We start from the raw sequence: 6,355 nt of genomic DNA, 5'->3' as shown, positions 1-6,355 counted from the left end.
AGCGAAAACCGACCTTAGCCGCGTCGATGTGTGTGACCGAGAGCCGGTCCTACCCTGGGGGCAGGGGCAGGGAGGGCCGGAGGGGAGGGGGGCCAAGAGAAAGAGGGAGAGGTCTCTCACCGAGGCGGTCCACTCGCCACCGAGATGCTGCACCGGGTATACCATAGTTTCAGGACCCTGGAAATCACCCGTTGCATCGTCAGATTCTGTGGTGATCGGTTGAGAATCCCCCCCTCCACCCCCTTTTCCGTCGCGCAGTAAAAGACACCCCTCCTGGTGGCAAGTGTGTAATTAATTATTACTTCTTCTTGTACGTGGTTGTACTGACGTAATGAAACTTCACGGGATCGATAGACACGTGTTTTCCTGGATCTCGTACACGCGTATAGTCGAGCAACGGTGGCCAGATTTTATTACCCGCATGCTGGGTTTACTTTGTAATTTTTTTTTTTTTTTTTTTTACTTTTATTATTCTTTGTATGCTTTGGTACAGTCGCGATTGTGAGCTTGACGCGATAGTAACGTACTGAAAAAACTTGTTTATCTTCTTACTGTAGACAGTGCAAGGATTATTCTTCTCTGACCACGCGTCGATGTCTCTTATCGCAGGGACGAACGACGTGATCGGTTTTCTTTGCTATTGGAACAGTTACGCCATTTGGTATGATTGTTTCTCTTTCAAGAACAAGTTATTTTTTCGATGAATGAATACTCAGATTCCTTGGGGATTCGATGCGTACGATCATTCAGACTTTAGACACTCGTTCAAGGTCGTAATCGAAAATTGAAGATATATGAACCAGAAGCCAATTTATCAACACTTCAATCCAATTTTTCATGTGTTTCAAGTTGATGAGTTTATTTGATTACCATAACTCTGAGAGTATTTGGAAAACGATTGAATATCTTATCTCTCGTTCAACGTCAAAGTCGATTCAAGTTTGACAATGCGTGTTCTTCACGTATAAGACTTTCTACCAACATCCGAACGAGTAACCTAACCCAACCTCAGTGTATATATTACAGTTATGAAACCCTAGATTTTATGCATGAAAAATAATTTTTTCAACAAAATATCATTGTGGTTTGGAAGAATATTTTGTTCTTACATGTCTATTTTAAGCATTCCTCAACCGAGGTCTTCCCAGCCCAGCCATTGCTTAATTTCCTTCTGAGAACCGTAATTTTAAACTCTAGCCTGACGGGGCGAGCCGTGTCATTATGATTGCGTTGAGGGCACGAGCTTACAGGGAGGAATAAACGGGAGATCAAATGAAGTTGATATTTGTGGACCACAGATATAAGAGCGTGGTCGTCGGCCCCGCATTGCAGCGTGTGTATAAGTCTCCTTGCGGGCTGGATCAGCAGCCAAGGACAAGCGGAGAGCCGAGTTGAACGGTGCGAGACCGCGGGTGCCCTCCTCTACCTTATACCGTCTACGGTTAATGGAAAATGAGAGAGACCGAGAGAGCGTGTTGTGTTTACGACGCGGAGGGACGCCGCCACCGCCATCTTGGATTCCTCGCGAGGCCTTACATCAAAATTATAAGGCGGGACGCGCGCCTCGGGACACGACATGCTGGACCCCCGGTTATACTCGTCCCTCGACGAATTTTACGCCCCCTGCACCAGTCCTCGTGGGACCCACTCACCTGCGCGTTAGCGCGATGTTAGAATCCGCGCGAGCTGGGCCTGAGCGCCGACTAACCGGTAAGGAATTTCAATCCGGCCGATCTGTATCTGAACGATGGCTGAATGGGACGCGCGGATGGAAAATGACAAAAACGGGTGACCCGGGAGGGAATGCGCGACCTGCGATGACGAGCTAGAAAACAAAAGGAGGATAAGAAATGGGTAAGCAAATGGAGAAAAAGAATTCTTTTATGAGACTGGCTCGATCCATTATATCGTTAGACACGTTATCCAGTCGGAATCTAATTCTATCCTGCAGCCTAACGACGTCGCCGCTCGTTTCGAAACAGGTTCTTGTCTCGTGTTCACGGCTCTTCGACTCCTGAGATCAGGACCCTCGCAGAGGCTAGGGTTCACCACACGCGTTCACCTCATATCACGTCGGTAAGGTAGAGCGTCGATCTTGAAACCCGATCTCTCACTCTCCCCGTCGACTCAATACCATCCGGGTACTTACCTTGTATCGATAAACCGGAGAACTCCGAAATCTGGTCGGTACAAGCGATCCTGCATCTCATAGATCGGTACCCGTTCGTTATCATTGGAGCACTTGATCGATCACGTAAATGACGATCGGCAAGAAGAGGATCGATGTGAAAACTTGATTGCAGCTAAAAAATGAAGTGAGACACACATTTTTCTTCAGAAGCACACGATATCTCCAACGTTTTACGCAGTTAATTAATTGTAGAAACTAAACGAGGCCGAGAATTGAAGAATTGCAGAAAATATTTGATATGCATTGCACAATAATTTTGTACAGTGTGATTCTCTCGATGAAAAGGAGTATGAATAAAGAGAGGAGGCTACATCAGTCAGAGCTAACAAGGTCTCTTTGAAAAAGTTAAAGACTGAGTGAGATAAAATGGAAGAGTTTGCTTCTGCGCGGTGCTTTGGCGGAGTTAGCGGTGCAGAGGGGTCCTGGACCCCTCGAGGCGCATCAGAAATGTGGGCCTTGCTGGGCAAAAACGCATTGGCGTGGTGTGTCACCGAGTGACGGATGGTCGGGAGAAACGGCAGGCCAAGCCGCACGGCCGACAGCCGAAACCCGGGATTCTCGATTCGGGAACCAACTCGACTTTTTGCTGTACTCCTCCTGGCTGCTTTGTAACTTCCCGTAACCAGTCGATGCTACTAACGGAATTAAAGGCAAATCGTTCAGGAAGCGAACTGGCCCGAATCGCTTTAACGAGAAGATTTCCCAGGGGGGGAACTGCCACTTAACAAGAAAAAGGCTCACTGTTGATTTCCATTTTGAGGATCAATTGCTCCACCAATCAAATCTCTGTACTCTTTCATCAAATTAGACACCCGCTGCAAGACCAGCTGACGTCACGAACAGGTCGAAACAACTCAGTCAGGATAGCTTTAAAAAAGTAATACTTATTTAATGAGAAGCCGCCTACAAGAGATCAATTTTCTAATAATTGTCTATAGAGTGTCTTCACTGTGAAACAGAATCGACCGACTCTTTCACTAATCAACTCTATGAATCCTTCGTGAAAACAGATACCATCTGCAAAACTGACGAGGAGCTGATCATGAAGAGGTTAAATCAAACCAGGCAGCACAGTTTCCAAGATATTATACCCACTCAGTGAGAAGAGACATTGGAAAGATGAATTTTTAGGTGATTGCTCGGAAAGTTTCTTCATTGGGAAGAAGAAGCAAGAACAACCGTCTGACCGAGGGAGGAACGGACAACGAATTTGTCCTCTGAATTCCGACTGTACAAAAAATCGTGGATGTTACTGACCCGGGAGCAGGAACCTCGGATTCTAATTACGAAAGTCGTGCATAATCCTGATCGGGTTGTTGGAATCTGATTAGAGTTGCAAAATCAGAAGGGCGAGTCCCGGCCTCAGGAGAGTTTCTCGGAAGCTTCTGGATAGTTCGGCGTGCATGCAGGCCATAACCCGGGATTTAAGATAACTGACAAGAAGAGCCAATTGGTAACCTGCGGATTCCAATTACGAGGTGGACAGTGACAACCGGGCAAAGCAAACGACGACTACCGATCGGTCCCTTGACTCGGCTCGGTGACATGGAACCAGCAGCAGAAGTTGCAGCCAACTGTCAATTGAGAAAAGCGCAGTGGACTGAGGCAATTGATGGAGAGGAGAGCCACCAGCTTTATGCCTTGCTGCAGAACAGCGAATCTGACCATCCAAAGAGCGGCTAAATGATTGTTAAGAAGGCTGCCTGCATACAACTGCACTGCCGAAGCACGGTGTTAAAGTCGATCACGTTTCTCTTCCGCCGACTGTTTCCTCCTCCTCCTCCTCCTCCTCCTCCTCCTCCTCCTCCTCCATTCCTCCTCCTCCTTTATACATCCTTCTATCAGATTATCGACCATGGACTACGCCTGTTAACCCGGCGCTCGTAACGAAGCGAACGTTTTCTCCGGTTCCTTTTTTTCCCCCATCCACGCCAGTCGAGTTTATTTTTCGATTAATCCAAGAGCCGTCGAACCAGCCCGATCCTTTGACTTGGTACCCGGAATTTCTCGCTCTCTGAATCGAACGAAAGACTGCTGCACGCGGCTTAGGGTGCCACCGATGATGATGGATGCGAGGTCGACCCTCTACTATGCAGGTCGCATCTTCCAGACACTGTGCGAATCGCCTCAAGAATCAGCCGAGCGTGCACAGGAGGCATTGTTCTTGGTCCCGAGGAACGAGGATAACAAACCAAGATCAGAGACAATCGTAACGAGGTGTGCCATCCACCGCTTCACCGCGGATGCAATCCAAATTCCGGTTCAGACATCGGTGCGGCGGTAGTCGCGTCTCTGGATCCGCACTTCTGATCCAGGCATTCTCTGGTCCTCCCGATTTAAATGCACTCGTCTTATACCCGTTATCCACTTTTGCCTGTCTTGCTGTTATTACGCGTTATTCAAGAATCCCTGGGCGACATAAACCCGCCAAAAACCCGTCGATGTTCACTTGATGACCGCAACGTCGTCAGAAGCTCGCGGTGTTGTCTTCCAGGTCAAGGCACAGGCAGGCTGACACCTGAGACCGGTTAGCAAATGATACTGAGATATTATGGAAACCTTTGAAATCTTGCCTGGGCTTATGAAACTTAAAAATATTTCTGGAAATCTGGTTCCGAAATTTCAAGTTACTTTATAAAACACGTGTGTGAAATACGAAAATAGTAATTCGACGTCAAAACTTTACACACAGAGCTGACTGATGTTTGGAAAAATGAGGTGTGCACTTTAGTAGACTGTAATTTGATGATTCTTTAACACTATTTGTAGTCCAACACTACAGTAGTTCATTTTGGTAGATTTTTTAAAGTGCACGTGATTCGAATTGCAGAGGACCTCGTGACAAGAGTGAATATGGGTTTTGGTTCCCCGAAGTAGGAAGTATGTTGCTGCATCGTTGTAACTACGTTATATGTGGAGATAAAAAATGCTGTCCAATCGCGATGTGGGACATTGTGTGTCACAAATTCGTTGCGGTAGAAGTTTTTTGCCCAGCATCGGCATGAACTTTCACGAGAATTGAAAAGAGTAAGAGTCAGAAGAAAAAGGGATCTTTACTACGAAAGATGAGTCCTCAGGTTGTGGTTACCACAAAAATTCCTACAGGAATGTTAACCCTGCATCAGCTAGTCAGGGCATTGACTTTTTACATGAAATGACACAATGGCGATAAAGTTTCTTCGTCTCACACGTTTTAAGAATAAACGGATCGAATTTCACATGATTACATGCACGTGTACTAGATAATGAAACTAGAATTCAACGTCTTAATTATATCAGGTGAAAGAAAAATCAAAAGGAATGAATAAAGGAAATACATAAGAAAATTGAAAAGAAATGGGGAAAACAAGTCACAAAATGATTGATATATTTACGAGGAAACATGCGCACAGCTTTTCAAAGTGCCGACTGTTATGGAAGGGCTGGGAGGAGAAAGGATGAGGAAATTTTACCGCCAAGAAGAAGAAGCAGCTATAAGGTGCGCGAAGATAAGCTAATGCCTCTCGCCGCATTTCAACTCAGCATTAGTACGCCGGTTTGTTACCATACACCACAGCGGCTTTGGCTTAAGTGTTAGGAAGAAGACCGCCTTATCTCAGAACCGATACGTCGAATACGACCCAAGTAATTACCGAAAGTATTCTCTTCCCTGCCTCCGTCGTTTTGAGGAAGAGGGAAATTCGGAGGGCGATGCTTAATATATTTACCCAACTTGCTAAGTATTTAACGTTTTTACCACGCAAAAAACTCTCAGCATTGTGAATATTTAGGGGAATTAAGGCAGTTTGGTCTCGCAAATGATTTGCCGATTGTATTTGGGTTGTATTATATTCCCGAGTCGATAATTGAACGAGTGAAGGAAAAAGCTTCGATGTTTCTGCTGCTTATCTCGATGTTGTTCTTCAAGAAGTTTCGCATTTTCTTCAACGATTTATCTGACGTATAGCCTGGTTGAAAAAATTCGTCAAATTTTATCGGAATATCATATCTTCTTGATATGAGAAAACGTTAACTAGTTAAACACAATTACTTTCACAACTTGATGGAAATCATACAATTGCATGACTCTCAACCTGCTGAAAGCTTATTAATTATCCAATTTCGTGAAATCATAAGCTGTTCTCTTTTTTTCCTGTTGTAAATGAATCCGGCACGAGTTGGCAG

The sequence above is a fragment of the Diprion similis genome, chromosome 8 (genome assembly GCF_021155765.1).
Source record: "Diprion similis isolate iyDipSimi1 chromosome 8, iyDipSimi1.1, whole genome shotgun sequence".
In the NCBI taxonomy this organism is placed as follows: domain Eukaryota; kingdom Metazoa; phylum Arthropoda; class Insecta; order Hymenoptera; family Diprionidae; genus Diprion; species Diprion similis.
This window is presented reverse-complemented; position numbering follows the sequence as displayed.